The sequence below is a fragment of the Lygodium microphyllum genome, chromosome 16 (assembly GCF_053477565.2).
Source record: "Lygodium microphyllum isolate KBCC chromosome 16, Lygodium_microphyllum_v1.1.10, whole genome shotgun sequence".
In the NCBI taxonomy this organism is placed as follows: Eukaryota; Viridiplantae; Streptophyta; class Polypodiopsida; order Schizaeales; family Lygodiaceae; genus Lygodium; species Lygodium microphyllum.
Window position 1 is genome coordinate 5,770,780 of NC_141150.1, and position 17,489 is coordinate 5,788,268.

Consider the following 17,489-nt stretch of genomic DNA (forward strand, 5'->3'; position numbering starts at 1 on the left):
TAACGAAGATGAAGCCTATGTGAACCCTTACATCTCATACAACAAAGAGGGAAATCTAGTCCTGATGGACTATTGACCCGTATCGATGATGGTGTTAGGTAGAGTTAGGGGTAGAGGATTCACAAGGCCGCCAACCCAAGATCCAATCTTGTGTTGGACTTGCGCTCACCTAAGACATATCTCATCACGATGTCCAGAGAGAGAACAAGTGAATAGGGAGAAGGCTGACCTTAGATGTGTCGAGTGTGGCATCACTCATCTCTTCACCGATTGCCCTAGAGGAAGTCCTAGAGGAAAGCCATCCTCTAGCCTGGAAATTGTGTTATCAGCACCTTTGGGGCTATTCAGAGTCGACACATTCGATAGCGAGGATACACCCATCCCGCTGCATGTTATGACCAAAGCACAAACGAAGTAGGCACACATATCACTGCCAAGGCCCATCAATTTAGATGAAACCTCAATAGGAAAGAAGAGCCAAAGGTGAAGGAAGAAAAAGACTGACACAAAAGTCACACTTAAGACTAAGGATGCGATAATGCTAGTGACTGGCAAGAAGGTCACAAATGCAGAGGCAGAGACCACCGCTCCAAAGATGATAGAGAAAGGGAGTGCCAAGGTAGGGGAGTATCCTCACCCTAGGTGCCAACTTGAGGCAATAGCCAAAGTCAAGGAGTGGGTAAAGGAAGCCCAGGAGCACCTCAAGGAGGATGCTGAGCCTATCTTAGAGGATGAGATCAAGGATCTCTCTAGCATGAGCACACCGGTCTCGCCTGCACAACCAAGGTCTAGAGACACACCCATGCCATAGGCGGCACTGCCTAGGCCAAGTTTAGATGCTAAGGGCTAGCTAGTCAATAGACCAATGGCCAAGCACAAACCTAGGAGAGAGGCCTAGCAACAACAACCTCCTTGCAATGTTAGTGACCACCCTAGTGACTCTGCATTTAGGAGACTTGCTTAGGCAACACCGCACGCTATGGTAGGAGTTGAAACAATGGGTGAAAGAACCGATGGAGCATGCTGCCACTAACTTGTAGGATCATGATGCAGTCATGCAGGTACCCATCTTGATGTTGTACTGAGTGCCAAAGTCATTACACGTCAATGCCTTTTGGGAAGGCACTGAGACACCTTTTGGGAAGGCACTGAGACGCACACAGTCTTGCCTATCTTAGCCCTAGGAGACGTAACACGGAAGGGAATCATAGATACTGGGGTAGGAGTGAGTGTGTTGAGCCATAATGTGCTCTAGGCTTGGGGAAACCCACCTGTCAAAATTGCTAGGTTTCATCTAACGGAATGAAAGTAAGGCGATTTAGAGTCTTAAAGAATTGTCTAGTGAAGATCACGGGTGTCCAGTTCTTTGTGAACTTCATTGTCATGAAGGGAGTGGATTATGACATTATGCTAGGCTCACCCTAGATGAGGAACACTTGAGTCATTGAAGGCTGGGGCAATGGTATAATCTTTCTAGGAAACCGAACAGAAGCAACAAGGGTCAAGATGGACACTTGGAAGACAACCCGTGTCGACCTAGATGCCATCTCTGCCATGTTGAAGGGTGATGTGCCAGTAAAGGAATCGTACGGGCCATAACCAAGTACATCCCTTAACTTGAGGACGAGTGAGATTGGATGCACATCCTAATGACCATCGATCTCCCATTCTTAGACGAAGAGGCATACAAACAGGCTGCAAGAATTGTGAGCATGTCAAAGAAGGAGCCCCTTAGAGACCTCTTGGACGAACCTAAGTGGAGATGGACTAAGGTGCATGACTTGAACTTAATGTATAATTGGGCCTTCGTCAACAACAAAGGATAAGCTAGAGATGAGAGTCTAGGGGATGATGAGCAGTCAGGAGGAGCTGATTCTGACAATGAGTAAGAGGACTACCTCTTTGTTAGTGAGGAAAGTGAATAACAGATAGACACTATAGAGTACGACACTAAGGGAAGAGTGATAAAGCAGATAAGGGCAGACTCCAAGCCTAAAAAAGAGAGTGTTTACAAGATTGAGAGAGGAGTCATGCGGAGGGAGTGCGATTACTCCTAGTTGGAGCATGTAGGAGCAATAGATTACAAACAAGCAGGGATAGCCCACCACCCACAACACCCTTGCTTAGGACATATGCACTTACCGAGATATGACTACTAGGGGAAACTCCTTCCTCTAGCAAGGATTGTGAGTTTAATTCCAAATCAGAGGTCAATATAGAGAGTGACCGAGAGACACCCTGACCTCCTAGGACCAAATGCACCAAGGGGGACCTGCCAATCCACTTGAGGCACAGAAGAGTGAAGGAAGAAAGGAGAGAAGAGATGAAGAAGTCAGAGGCAGAACATCATAAGAAACCATAAGACCTACCAAAATGTTTCACGAAGTTTAAGAAAGGTGACAGGGTAGTGATCCTGCTGGGGGCGAAATGACAATAAGGATAGACAAGTGAGCCGATTGAGGGACCCACCAAGGTCAAAGAAGTCAACTTGGTAGGGGAAGGAGAGAAGCCTCAACCTATGTTTATAGTTGATGACCTGACCGAGGAGGAAGAGGCCAGTCTCATTGAGCCCTTGTAAGAGTACATGGATGTGTTCGCCTAGTCCTTAGATGAGCTCAAAGGAGTGGATCCTACAGTGGTGATGCACAACATACCAATGGCCTTGCGGTGCCTGTAAAATAACAACTATACCCTATGAATCCAAAACATGCCCAAGCCATGAAGGAGGAAATCAATAAGCTAATGAGGGCAGCATTCATCTATGAAATAGAGCACACAGGCTAGATATCACCAATTGTGATAGTCATGAAGAAGAATGGGAAGATTCGAGTGTGCGTGAACTATAAGAAGGTTAATGCTGTGACAAAAAGGTATAATTACCTATTACCATACATGGAGCACATGCTCAAAAGGGTAGCAGGTAAAGAGGCCTATAGCTTTCTAGATGACTTCTTAGGATACAACCATGTGCAAGTACATCTCGATGATAGGCACAAGACTGCGTTTGCTACTAAGTGGGGTGTCTTTTCTTATATTGTAATGCCCTTTGGGTTGATGAATGCACCTACAACCTTTCAGCATCTAATGTGCACCATCTTCAAAGATATGATTAGAAGAGAGCTAGAGGTGTTTGTAGATGACCTATGCATACACTCTAGTTGGGTAGAACACTTGGCTGCAAAGCAGCAGGGATGCATTCTAGGGCACGTGGTGTCCAAAAACAACATAGCCACTAGCTTTTCAAAAGTCAAGGTCATTTTTGACTTGCTGCCACCTAAGGATTATAAGGGAGTTCAATGTTTCTTTGGTCACACCGGATAGTATCGATACTTTGTGTTGAATTACACATTGATTGCAAGACCATTGTATAATCTATTGCTCATGTTTGAGTGGACTGACGAGTGCCAACGGGCATATGAGGAATTGAAAAATTCTCTCACAAATTGCACTAATCTTAAGAGCCTCAGACTAGGAGACTGGAGCATCACGTTCCATGTGCATATAGACGCATCTAAATTTGCTATTGGAGCTGTCTTGTATGCCAGCCTAGTGAACATACGTTGGATTACCCTGTGAGTTTTTCTAGTAGACAAATCACTGACACAGAGATGAACTACTCCACCACAGAAAGGGAGGGGTTGGCCATGGTATTTGATATAAAGAGGTTTCGACACTATCTCTTGGTCACACCTTTCATGTTTTTTGTAGACCATCAAGCCTTGTTGTATCTTGTGAATAAACCATGCGCTACAGGATGCATTGCTAGATGGTTGCTTCTTCTTCTAGAATTTGATTTCTTTGTGGTGGTACGTAAGGGCAAGAAATACTAGATGGTTGATCATATGTCCCGAATACCCACGGTAGAAGCCGCTAGACAATACATAGTTGATGATTTTCTAGACGCTCATCTTTTCAGCTTATCTAGTGAGAAATACTTGTTTAGAGCTGATCTAATGCCATGCTGGGAAGATGACGTAGTCCAAGTGTTAGAGCATGGTCTACCCAAGAGACCTATTGAGAAGGCCAAGCTTAGGAGACTTAATAAAAAAATCCAACCTTACCAATTGACAGCCGGTCAACTTTATAGGTTAGGGCAAGACTGGTTGTTACTACAACGATGTGTATGTGAGCATGACATGCACGAGAGAAGCACATGGAGAGATTGTTGGAGGGCACTTCAGCTGGGATACGACAGCCGGCAAGGTGTTGCAATCTCAATTGTAATGGCCCACCCTATTCCATGATGCTGCCAAGTTCGTAAACCATTGCGATGAGTGCCAAAAGACTAAAGTTCCTACATGAAAGGAAAAGATGGAGTTGCCTTGTCATTGCATAACAATCCTTTGAGAAATGGAGAATTGAATTCATTAGTTCCATCATCCTGCAGCACAATACTCATGGGCTAGATACATCGTCATAGCAACTGACTATATTACAAAATGGGCTGAGGCATGAGCCACTAGAAAGAACGCCGCTAGGACCACAACAAAGTTCTTGTGGGAGCAGGTTATCTCCCAATGTGGTTGCCCTATCGAATTAGTAAGTGACCAAGGCACTCACTTCATCAATGAGGTGAATGCCCACATGCTCTCAACCTTCTTAGTCATCCATAGGAAATCCTTACCCTACTACCCTCAAGCTAATGGCCAAGAAGAATCCATGAACAAGATCTTAGTCAATGTCCTTATGAAGGTAGTTTCTACCTCGCGAAGTGACTAGCACAACAAACTTATGGCATCATTATGGGCTTATCGAACAACCTATAAAACAATTGTGGGACAGATTTCCTTTAGGCTGAGCTATGGGACTGAGGCAATCTTGCCATTAGAATTATTTGTCCCTAGCTTGAGGATAGCAGTACATGAGAGATGGGAAGGGAAGGGAGCTTGGACCGACCGTCTCATGGAATTGGAATGACTCACTAAGACTCAGCTCCTAGCCATCCATGCCCTAATTTTTGAGAAAGCATGACAGAAGATGTGGTTCGACAAGCACGTCAAACAACATGACTTTGAGCAAGGAGACCTTGATTTGCTCTACTCGGTAAAGGGCCACAAGCAGAAATTGAAATTTCAAGGATTAGGACCTTCCCGAGTGCACACCATTAGTAGGATGGGTAACATAGAACTTGAAACCCTTGAAGGTGAGGGCATGGGCTTCTTTAATGGCAGTTGCATGAAGAAGTACTACCCTCCCACACACCCAATGCATGAGCCCCTATGCTAGAAGCCCTTGTCAATGTCCGCATAGCCACCATCACCAAACTAGAGGACGAGGATGAGGAGATAGTAGCACTAGCGTGACTGTGCATCACATCCACCGACCGGTGCGTGCACGTTGTCAGAGGGGTTTTTGTCGAAATGTCTTATCCATCGGGGATTAGAGATAGAAGGAGGTAGAGATAGAAGATGGAAGAGAAGAAAAAGAATAGACAAGAGGTAAACACAATAAAGACAAGGCACAATGAACCAAATCAATTTGTATTGATAGAACCTGAAATCCCTTGTTTGGCACTACTCAGAAGAAATCTCCAAGCATTAGATCTCTTTGAGCTCCCTCATAGACCAAAAATGTGGATAAAAAAATAGCTTCCTCTATGCTGCTCGGAACCGAAATTTGATGGCTCCGTTGGCTCCAAAAGGGGGGTAAAACTTTAGGACAGCTTCTCAAGAATCTCCCAGTTCACTCCTCATTCTTCCAGTTCAAAGTGTTGTTTTCAGACTATCAATTGTGATCGCGGTGCACGTGATTTTGCCCCTCTTTCTTTTTCATGAAAAATCCCAGAACTGACTAAAAAAGCAACTTGCTTTTTGCATGCCACCCAATTCTAGAACTTTTCTAGCTTTTTAGGATATTTACAATAAATAACATCCAAAAATAAAAAATAGGCTAGAATTGTCAAAAAATCTAGTATTTTTGGACCATCCATGCCGCTGACACTAGCACTAATGACTCAAATGACATTGACTATCTAGATCAATACGAAAGTTGGATGATGATGCATTCCAGAGTTTTTCACACTATGTTTGCGTAGTGGCATGACATCCAACCCCTCTAAACCTGTACATCCTCTGGTATGTGCCATTAATGCATCACCTGAATCAAACACCCATAGTGTCAACTTGTCACTCATCATGAATATAAGAAGGTATTCCCTTTACTCAGCATCTGCATAACTCTGGAGCCATACTTAGTATCCCTTCTAGGGTCATAAGGCCTTGGATGCATATCATACACTAGAGGCTATGGAATCTCCATATATAAGCTATCAATGTACCCATAAAAAATAACATAGCAACATGCTTGCTCTTTCAAAGTCCATCGCATGAGAAGCTACTTTTGATAACCTTTTTGCTCCACATGCAACATAAATTGAGCCTCACTTGCATCCAACACATTCTCACCATCACCAAAAATAATGAAGCAACCTATATCTTGAAGCATCTTAGAATTTCCTATCAAGGCCTCTGACAAAGCATCTGAAACATTTTCCAACTATGGAGCATTACATCTAACATCCTCTAGAGGCATATCTTTGAGTTCATGAACTGCCTTATAAATGATAACTTTATCATTCTGCAAATCATGTGCATCCACGTCACCAATCTCTGTTTGAGTCCCTACATAAAAAAAAACATGATCTTCGTAAACCTCTTCAGATGCATTAAGAAAATCTATAGGTGCAATGGTTGAATCTTCCAATATAGGATCTTCTAAGGTATTTAGACTACACCTAATATCCTAGTTGTTTGCCCTCTTGCTTGCTATCTTGTTTCTGCTCTTGTCTAACCTCTTCCATAACATACTTGGGAGGTGGTTGATTTACAACTTTAGAAAAATCCACACTTCTTTTTGTCACTTCTTTAGATATCCCTGCATTATCTTCATCTCTCTTCTGTTTCTCTTCCACAAATGCATCTGTGTTTTTCCCTTTTGCTAAATATGCATCCACTAAATATGCATCTACCGAGGTGATTCCCAACTAGTTATGTCACGAATGTCTTACCATGCACGAGACATTTCACTATCAAGTAACTTTTCTCTTTTCAGCTGCATGCAAAGCATGTGTCATATTGCAGCCTTTGGACCACTTGGCCATGCATTCTATCCAACCGTAGACCCCAAAAGTAGAAGTATGTACAATTGCATAAGCATTTCAGGGCCGTTTCACTCGGGCTCGTGCCTAGATCTGTGCCACAATCCCCATGCTCTCCTACTCATCAAGGCCTCACACTCACCCCGATGGGGCTGGGTAAAGGTTGCGTGTTTTAGCACCATCCATTTTTGGGGCTAGTTGATTCGGCAGGCGAGTTGTTACACACTCCTTAGCGGATTTCGACTTCCATGACCATCATCTTGATGTCTTAATCAATCAACACCCTTTGTGGGATCTAGGTTAGTGCGTAGTTCGAGTGCGTAGTTCGGCACCGTTACTTGGCTTTCGGTTCATCCCTCATCGCCAGTTCTGCTTACCAAAAATGGCCCACTTGGAGCTTGCATTCCATGCTGGGGTTCAATAGAGAAACCCCGACTGCTTACCTATTTAAAGTTTGAGAATAGATCGAGGTTGTTTCACCCCCAATGCCTCTAATCATTTGCTTTACATGATAAAACTGTGAGGAGCTCTGGCTATCCTAAGGGAAACTTCAGAGAGAATCAGCTACTAGATGGTTCGATTAGTCTTTCGCCCCTACACACAAGTCTGACAAACGATTTGCATGTTGATATCGCTATGAGCCTCCAACAGAGTTTCCTTTGGCTTTGCCCTGCTTAGGCATAGTTCACCATCTTTCGGGTCCGAATCTTGCCATCTTTCCAAAAGATGAGCTATCGTGTGCCAAGGCCTCCTGATAAGCAGTACAATCCTTCCTTTCATGCTACAAACTATCACACCACATACATCTTTTCCCTGGTTTAGGGAAAAGATGTTCCTTGTCTCCTTTCCTCTTTTCCTTTCTCATCCAATTTCGCGACCTTCAACTGAAGATATCACATGCCTTTGAACAATTTATCTAATACATCTTTCTCCCTAACAGTGGAAACAATAGCAGGTACAACCATAAGGTTAGCCACAGAAGTGGGTGGCTTACTGGATACATCAAATGTTTTGCTTGTAACATTGGGAAAGCTAGAGGCATGCAATCAATCTCTTCTTCTATGCTTTTTCACAAGTGTAGTAACAGCGTGTAGTTTGATCCTCTAGCAAATTATCAAGCTTATCTTGAAGCTCAGGATTTGTTGCTTGTAGAAAAAATTCAATTTTTTGACTTGCAAGAGCTTGCTATTTCGCAAGATCTAACTGCTCAAATTGACTTTCAAATTCCCTCAACAATTATGTAGCCACAATATCCTTATTGGGTTTTAAAACCCACTCCTGAAAAGTTTTTCGCGTAATCAAACTGGTATCTTCAATGTAAAATTCTTCCTTGAGTGTCTTCTTGAAAGCTACCTAGTCAACATTCTGCATGTACAATTCAGTATTTCATGCTTTCAATTCATGTACAACAATCTGAATAAAATACTGGCTGAGCCACTCCAAATATTTTCATCTTTTGAGCATAGGTATGTACATATGTAGATATATTCCTATTAAATAGGCAGGATCTAGAGCATGGCAGATGAGGAAGCTATGGAGGTTGGAAGAGAAAGAGTGAGTTCATGAAGACACTGACATGACTGTTTGTTACACAAGTGAATTAGGTTTCAAGATGGAAGCTTGGACTCATAAACACAATCTTGTCTATTGACTGACAGTGACACATAGACTTTATTGAAGGACAAAAGTACAATGGCATTGCATTTGAAAAGAGAGCAAGTACAATGCTTTATAGGAAATTGGATGGTAGCACTTCTCCTATTGTGCATATGGGATTATAGTCCTGAGCCCTCACTGCTCCTTACAAAGAGATTGAAGTAGGTGTGATTGCAAGCATCTCAACACCCCTCCTCATTCACAACCAGAAGTACAAAGCATATAGAGGATTTAGTGAAAGCAACACTTGAAAAGTGTGGGCACACCATAGACATGGAAAAACACCAGAGGTTGTCACAGAAAAGGCTAAGTGTGGGTACCACAAATATGGTGGACATCTAGAGGCTGTAACAGGGGGACTCACAAAAAGTGTATAGAGGCTGTAGTACAAGGCTACACGAGGAGTTTATAAGTTTATGTTTGAAGCATTATGGCTAGGCAGTACAAGGCTAAAAGAGTCTATCCGAATAGAAGGACTGATGAGGTTTTCTCCTAGTGATATTTTCTCGTTCTTCTTTGTTTGCTCCATGTTCTTCTTCTTCTTTAACATCAACTAGATAGACATTTTGGGACCTCTTTTTGGTGTGGCAGAACTTCTCGGTGTGTTTGGTCCTTTTGCAGAAGTCACAGAAAAGTTGATCCTTCTTGCCTTTAGCTTCTTTTCCTCCTCTAACAGTGATTCCTGGATATCAACAAGCTTAGGGTTTGGCATATTGATTAGAGTTGTTGATAGATTATTATATTCACGAGGCAAACTTTTAAGTAGAACACCAATGCAAACATCTTCTTCCATTTTAATGTTGATTCCTGCAAGCTGGGTTAGAAGTCCTTCCATGTAATTTAGATGTGTGGCAAGTGATATGGTGGACTTCATTTCAAGCTTGAAAAATTCAATCAAGAGACCATACTTTGATGACTTATACTGTGCACCAAACAAAGTGTCAGGTCTCTTCCATGGATCCTGTGAGCATCACAATTATCCACATGGTGGATATAGCTATTTTCTAGCTCCAATTTGATAATGGCATGAGCCTTATCATCATTCTTTTGCCAAGTGATTGCAAGGTCAGCATCACGAGGCTTCTTCTCTTTTCCAATGGTAATGGCCTATAGGCCTTTCTTCATTAGGATAAGTTTGATGTGGGTTTTCCAAGTGTGAAACCCGACTCCTTTGAAGGGAGCTATTGGAGAGTCTTTTGCATGTTGAATTTGCAAGAATAGTAGCAAATCAACTCCAGAATTCTCAGATTTTATTAGTAGAAGAGCTGATTACAATGTGTCAAGAGACACAAGTAATGACAATGTGAAAACACACTATGTAAAGACAATGTCTGAACTTGAATCTTCTTCGTTCTAGGTCGTCAATCCTTCTTCAATATTTCCAGGTCCTTCCCCTAGTAGATCAGAGTGGCAATGGGTTGCTCTAGGTGGCACAAGAGAGAAAATGATAAGATTTTTGAGCTTAGGTGAAAATGGTTATGGAGTCACAGTTAGGGTTTTTGGGGAAAGCCTGGTTTTTCTGACATTGCAGGAGCTATACTTGATCATTTTAAAAACTTTTTATATGGAAATGAAGCTTGAAGGATGGGCTATCAATGCCCTATGGTGGTTGTCAACATCGCAAACTATAGTGATGGCGGCAGCAGTACGAATGGCAGCAGGTGCATTCTAGGCATCAGCCACTCATTTTGGCAATGCTAGGCTTTGGAGTGGCCAATGTCAAGAAGTTATGGGATAGGAAGTTTATCCCTAAGTAAAGGAACAACTTTCTAGAAGGAAGCTTCCAAAGATATGACCTCTATGATGAGATATGAAAGCTCCAAGTACAATATGTCTTGTCTGGCTATGGTTGCCATAAGGTGACTGTGAGATTCAAGTGAGAAATGGGGGTCATGCACTCAAGTTGAGCTAGAGTGAGATGAAGAAAATTTGAGAGGAGTGAAAGGAGAGTTGTGCCATGCTTAGCTGAGCTTTGATACCATGTTAAATATGCAAGATTTAGAGCATGACAAATGCAGAAGCTATGGAGATTGGAAGAGAAAGAGTGAGGAAGACACTGACATGACTGTCTGTTACACAAGTGAATTTGATTTTTGCATGCCACCCTATTCTAGAAGTTTTTCTAGATTTTTAAGATATTTATAATAAATAATATCTAAAATATAAAAAATAAGCTAAAATTGTCCAAAAATCTAGTATTTTTGGACCACCCATGCCACTTACACTAGCACTAATGACTCAGATGACATTGGCTCTCTAGATCAATAAGAAGGTCGGATGATGATGCACTCTAGAGTTTTTCACACTGTGTTTGCGTGTAGTGGCATGATAACACATTTGATGCCTTGATCGATGAGGGAGTTCACTTTAATGTATTGACTCACGCTCATTAGACCCTCATTGGTCAACTACAATTGCAACCCACCAATGCTAAACTCAGCTCGTTCAGGGGAAAGTCATATGCACTCCTAGGGAAGTGAAAGATCGCAGTCTCTATTGAGTCTAAGAGCCTATTAATCATCTTCTATGTATTGCCAAATACGAAGGATGCACGTCAAGAATCGCTATTAGGATGCACTTTCAAGAAGCATGCACATTGCAACGTAGATTACGATCTATAGGGTATTCACCTTACCATTGGCAACATTCGAATTGTGACATCTTTCAGCAAGGGCAGCAAGGCTCCACCAAAGCATGCTATGCTAGCGATAGAGCTACCTAGGACAAAGCCTAGGGAGGGGGGTCGTGACTCATCACAACCCACCCAAACTACAAAACCACCACCAACTAAGGCCATCCCCAAAGCCATGGACCCCATGCTTAAATGGGTGCCAAAGCACCAAAAGTGACCTACTCATAGCATCAAGCTCTTGGACAACACTTTCACCACGTTTGCTAGGACAACACTTTCACCATGTTCGTTAGGAGCTATGAAAGGCTTGACCTCGGCTTGCTTGATGAACCCCTTGCCTCCGATGTTCGTTCCTTATCTTGCACTTGGGAAGAATATGCGTTCATGATTGTAAAACTCCCCAAGGTTGCAAAGGAGTTGATCGATAATGGTGAAATGTCAAAAGAGCACATGCTCATTAGATGGCTAATAACATCATACCACAAGCCCCAAAGGCGTGTGCCACCCACTGAGCTTGAGAAACTCACTCGTCTCGCTGATTCTGACTCATTTTTTTTACAAAAATAGTGCATTCTATGTCTCCAATGGGAGAAATGGGGTTGCCAAGTAATGACTAATGTTGAGTAGTGATGTGCCATTAAAATAATTGATTATGATCCAACTTACATAGCACCAACATTGTTCAGGGTCTTGGCCATCACTCAAAACAAACACCTAGACGACCAAGCCTTGGCCCATCCTTACATTGATTGCATCTTTACGAAAGAGGAGCTATATGTGGCTAGCCACATCAACTCGGGTGATTTTCCAACCAACGTCCTAACTTACATTACCCAAGTCTGCATTAGCCCTCCCATAGCTTCTGCATCTCCCATGTGAGAGAGTGAGGGAGTGAGTGTGTGAGAGTGAGGGATCGAGGAGAAGAAGCTCCCCATCTCCTCTCTTCATCTTCTTCTCTCCTCTTCTCTTCTTTTGTCTTGTGTGGCTATGGAGGATGGAGCTTGACGGAGAGGGATTTACATTGAGGATCGTGGAGCTACTAGTGTGCACGGGAGAGGAGGGTACTCGATCAAGCATCAAGGTAAGCTCACTACACCCCATAGGTAGGAAGAGCGTGTCGGCTATGTGAGAGGTATCCATGGACGCTTGGCTTGAAACACTTGACCAATAACCGGTCTGTAGGTCTCAGGGGTTGAGAGAGAGAGCTCCCTAGGGCTAGGAAATACAAGGCTAAAAAAGTCTATCAAAATAGAAGGACTAATGAGGCTTGTCCTTCTCCTAGTGGTCTTCTTCTTCTTCTTGATGACACCAAAAAAGCATAAAAACAAGGCACAAAAGAATCCAAGCATGCACCATATTTTTATGTTTTGTCAAGAGAATAATACTATATTGTTACAAAATCACTAAAATGATATCCCACATAAGGGGGAGGGGGGGCCACATCTATTAAAGTCAATGGTATGCTTTTAAGTGTTATGTGCATGCATTTGTAAAGGGTAGGAATACTCAAATTAAAGCAAAGGACTTATAATATCAAATGTATCAAAGTTTCAAAGAAATAATAAAATATGAAGGGGTGTGCTTTTTGGGGAAGAGGTGGGATGGAGTGCATGAGTGGTTATGTGCCTCTTTCCCTTCCCTCTCTTCTCCAATCACATATTCTCCCTTTTTGGTGGTGCCAAAAATTTGTTCTCTCTTCTCTCTCCTCTGTCTTTTGTGCAGAAATTTCTCTTTTCTCTTTTGTTCTTGCATAATGGTTGAAGCTATGGATGAAGATGAAAAAATTGTTTATTATTAAGAGAGATTTATGGTTTCTTTTCAATTTTTGAGATCAATGGCAAAGCCATGCACATAGATTTTGTGTGCTTTCTCCTCGGTCTTGTGGTTATTTATGTTTGTGGGAGGGTTGCTGTCATTTTGGTGTGCAGCCGGCTGATCTCAACAACAACTTGAGGGATATTTTTGTTGACAAGAAATCTTGATGTAGTGCTAAATTGAGAAGCTGGTGGCACACTCATAGTACACAAAAGAAGAGGAGAGAGAGATGAAAGGAGGAAGAGAAAGAAAAATAGGAAGATACACAAGAGGAAGAAAGAAGATAATGAAAGTCAAGCTAGAAGAAAGAATTCTATTTCTTTGTAGTTTGTTGTCTTGCCATGGTTTTGTGGAGCCAATGGGCATGATCAAGAACATGCTTTTCTCATTATGAGATATGAAACATAGAAAAAGAAAATAGTCTGCATACACCATAGCAAGAATTGATAGGAGAAGAAGAAGATAAAGGCATCTGTGTTAGGCACAGAAGAAGAGTCACATCCCATCAAAGCCTATCTTTGCAGGATCATGATCGACACCTTTCTTTGAGTTTTGCATAGCTCTTTCATTTTCAGAGGACAAAAGATGGCAAAAATCAGTGTCAAACCTAGTTTGATGCTTATAAAGAATGCAGAAAGGAGGAGGTTAGATATTGCTGGCCTTAATTACAAGGTCAACAAGAAAAGGGACTGAAAAGAAAAATAAGAAGCATCCAAAATTGGAGAGTGGTTGATAGGGCTTCACAAGCAAGGGACATGCGGAATCGCAACAAATGTACATGAGAGAGAGAGCTTGCTTTTCTTACAATGAAAACAAAATTTGAGATGTTGAGTAGAAGTTTGAAGAAGTCCCTACTTTGTTGCATTGCTGCCTATTGTTGCTTTTCAAGATAGGGGAAAATATGAATTGCACCTACACACATCCCATCGTCATGATCATCGTCCTCATCATTAGCTATAGAGAGAGATAGATTGACAGAAAGAGGGACATGCATGGTGTGTTCTTTCTATGTGTGTCTATTGGATGTTGTTGTCTATATGCCACATTTCTACAAACGAGAAGAAGTATGGGATAGTTGCTGCAAGAGATCAGAGAGTCTAGGATGGAATATGGATAGTAACCATTGGCACAAACAAACACCGATTCAAGAGAGAGAGACATGGATGTATAATGTACTCAGTACCACGTGACGGGCAACTTGGTTCCAGACTTGACGTAGACAGCGGATGCTAATGAGATGTGAGAGGAAACTGCCACACAGTGGTCATAACATTTTTGGCTCAATCATCGTCTATCCGAGAGAGAGAGAGAGAGAGAGAGAGAGAGAGAGAGAGAGAGAGAGAGAGAGAGAGAGAGAGAGAGAGAGAGAGAGAGAGAGAGAGAGAGAGAGAGAGAGAGAGAGAGAGAGAGAGAGAGAGAGAGAGAGAGAGAGATGACGTGTACATGAGGATAGATGAGGATAGGGAGAGCAACATCTACATGCTGTTGAGGGACTTGCCAACAATGAAGGACACATGGTCGTCCATCACTTACCTGCCATGCCACCTGCCACATCGAGACCCTACCCCTTCGGTGTAAAGTCACCCTCATGGTCCTTGACGAGTGAGTGAGAGAGAGAGAGAGAGAGAGAGAGAGAGAGAGAGAGAGAGAGAGAGAGAGAGAGAGAGAGAGAGAGAGAGAGAGAGAGAGAGAGAGAGAGAGAGAGAGAGAGAGAGAGAGAGAGAGAGAGAGAGAGAGAGAGAGAGAGAGAGAGAGAGAGAGAGAGAGAGAGAGAGAGAGGGTAGGATGCCCACCACATAGCGCTAGAAAAAAATGATATGTGCAGCGATGGAGGCACCTAGGCTTGCGATTGCATTTGCCATAGCACCGGTGGTGGCCGTGGATTCCAACAACCGACCCAATGCAGCAGCTCATGAAGGCAGAGGGTTCAGATGCCCTCTTGACAGTGGATCCGGTCAAACCTACCATGCATCCAAGTTTCTGGTTTGTGCAGGTTCATTAGGCTTTGGCACTCGATGACAAGGAGTCTACACCCGCTCAAGGACTCTTGATCTCTTTGTGATTCTCAAATTTCTTGGTGCCCTCTCGTGAGCAACTACGATGGCAGAAATAGAAGAAGAGAGTTTGCAAGAGATTGCAAAGGGGAGATGGTTCAAAAGGAACCTGACATCAGCAAGTGCAACATAATGCCCAAAATTGAAAGCAAAGTTGAAGCACAAAAGAAAGAAGAGTTGAAGCACAAGAGGGCATAAGATAGAGGGAGCTAGGGTCAACAAGATGCTGAAAACAACAAGCAAGAAGAGAAAGCGAGTAGGCGAAGATAGACACACAAGATGAGAAGATGAAGTCAAGTCACCCCTTCCATAGGATTAGTGTGTAGTGCAGCAAGGCATTTCTTTCCCCTTACCTTTCCTACCCTCTCCCTTATTATTTCCCTTCACCACAACCCTTCCATCACACCCTCCCTATTCAACTTCATTGTTGGCAACCTTCTTCATGAGTCGCCCACAACTCTTGCCCCCTCTTTCACCTTCTCTTCTCCTCTTGACCTCTCCCCCTTCCACCATGATTGTCCACTCACCACATGATCTGCATACCAGCACGGCCTCCTCTTTCTCGTCATCCCAAAGAATCCTATATTCTTCAAAAGAATACCCTTCCCTCTACATCACTGTTTGCCTGGTTCCCAACCAATAACCAAAGAAGAAGAAAGGAGAAGCATGAAGAAAGAAGGAAGAAGGAATTGGAGGAGGAGGGAAATAAGAAGAAGATGGAGTGCATGGCATTTGAGGTCTTCAAGTTGCGATGTAGCTAAGAAGGAAGAGAAGGACTCGTTGGCTTCATGAGCTCCATAGATCTAATGCCATCCATATAACAACTTCAGCCCTACTTCTTCATCTATGTGTCCCTCTCTCCCTCATCCTCCACACGGTATCCATGTTTGCTTTCTTCCCTCATCCCATCATATCCCCCCAATCCTTAACCTAAAAAAATTAATAAAATATTAATATGAATATTAAACACCATTGTTCTTACGTTTGATCTTACCCCCTTTCTCATCTTCCCCTTCAATTGTGGCACTTTCTTCCATCCCTTCGCCCTTTTACCTTATTTGTAGTACCTTAATATTACCACCCTACTTTTCTACATGTGGTGCTTTCCACCACCCATGATCACCATCAGCCTCTCATTCTACCATACATTGTTGTCATCCCTTATATCTTCCTTCTTCTTTTTCTTTTTCCCCCAAGCAACAACAATCAAGAAAAATGATAAGATAAACTGTTGAGTGTTGAAATGACCTATTTTTTGGCTGATTTTTGTTATTTTTGAGAGCTGAATGGTTGATTTTATGAAATGATTGATTGGTTTGGAAGTGGTTTGAGAGTGTTTTGGATAGGTTGGAATGGTTTTATTAAGCTCATGATGTTTATTAGTAGAGATGTGAAGTTCTGTTGATGTTCTGATATGTTCTGTTTGGTCCTGATAGCTTCTATTGAGCTTCTGTTTTGTTCTGTTTTCTCTTTGTATGGAAGGATGGAGTATTGATTGATAGGGTTTGAGATTGTTTGAAAGCTTATTGAGTGATTTTTGATGGTTTGGAATGGTTTTGGTATGAGTTATGTGGTTTTGATGCTTTCTGTTGACCTTCTGTAACTCTCTGTTGAGCTTCTGATGAGTTTCTGTAGACCTTCTGTATGCTTCTGTATGTGTTCTGTTGGATGAGAGTGTAGCTTGGGAAAGTTTTCTAGCCTTGGAAAGAGGTGAATACAAGTTCAAAAGAGCTAAAATAAGTGAAAGAAGTAGCTGCTGAAGACTCAAGTAAAGACTGGAGTGAAGTGACAGTAGTGAGCTATGAAAAGACACTGTAGTGGCTCTGGTGCCTCTTCATATCAGACATACCTCTTGGGAGGTGTATCCACGACCTAAGAAAGATTATTGAGGGTGATTATTGAGTGATTGTAGTGAGGAGATGATGTACTATTGATGGAGAGAGAGAGAGAGTCAGAGATAGCCAACTCTATCAAAACGGTGTAATTGTATATGAGAGATTGAGAGAGAGAACTATGAAGACATTGAAGATGAATAATATGTGATTGATTCCTATTCAAAGATGGTGTATTCCTTTGCTTTCTTTGTTATATTGATGGATTTTGTGAAGATGTTGAATAATATGGTTGATTCTATCAAATCCGTGGGAGATCTACATGATGCTGCATGAAGATTTATTGTGCATGGTGTTCTTTTCTTCATTGTGATCATATAAAACCTAATAAAAAAGCTTATTGA

The 17,489-nt window shown here is 42.3% G+C and overlaps 1 pseudogene; it reads right to left on the minus strand.

Annotated features, from left to right (window-relative positions):
• Positions 1-7,149: 7,149 nt before the first annotated feature.
• LOC148022492 (25S ribosomal RNA) lies at positions 7,150-7,942 on the minus strand (annotated as a pseudogene; the record flags this gene model as incomplete).
• Between the last annotated feature and the right edge of the window lie 9,547 nt (positions 7,943-17,489).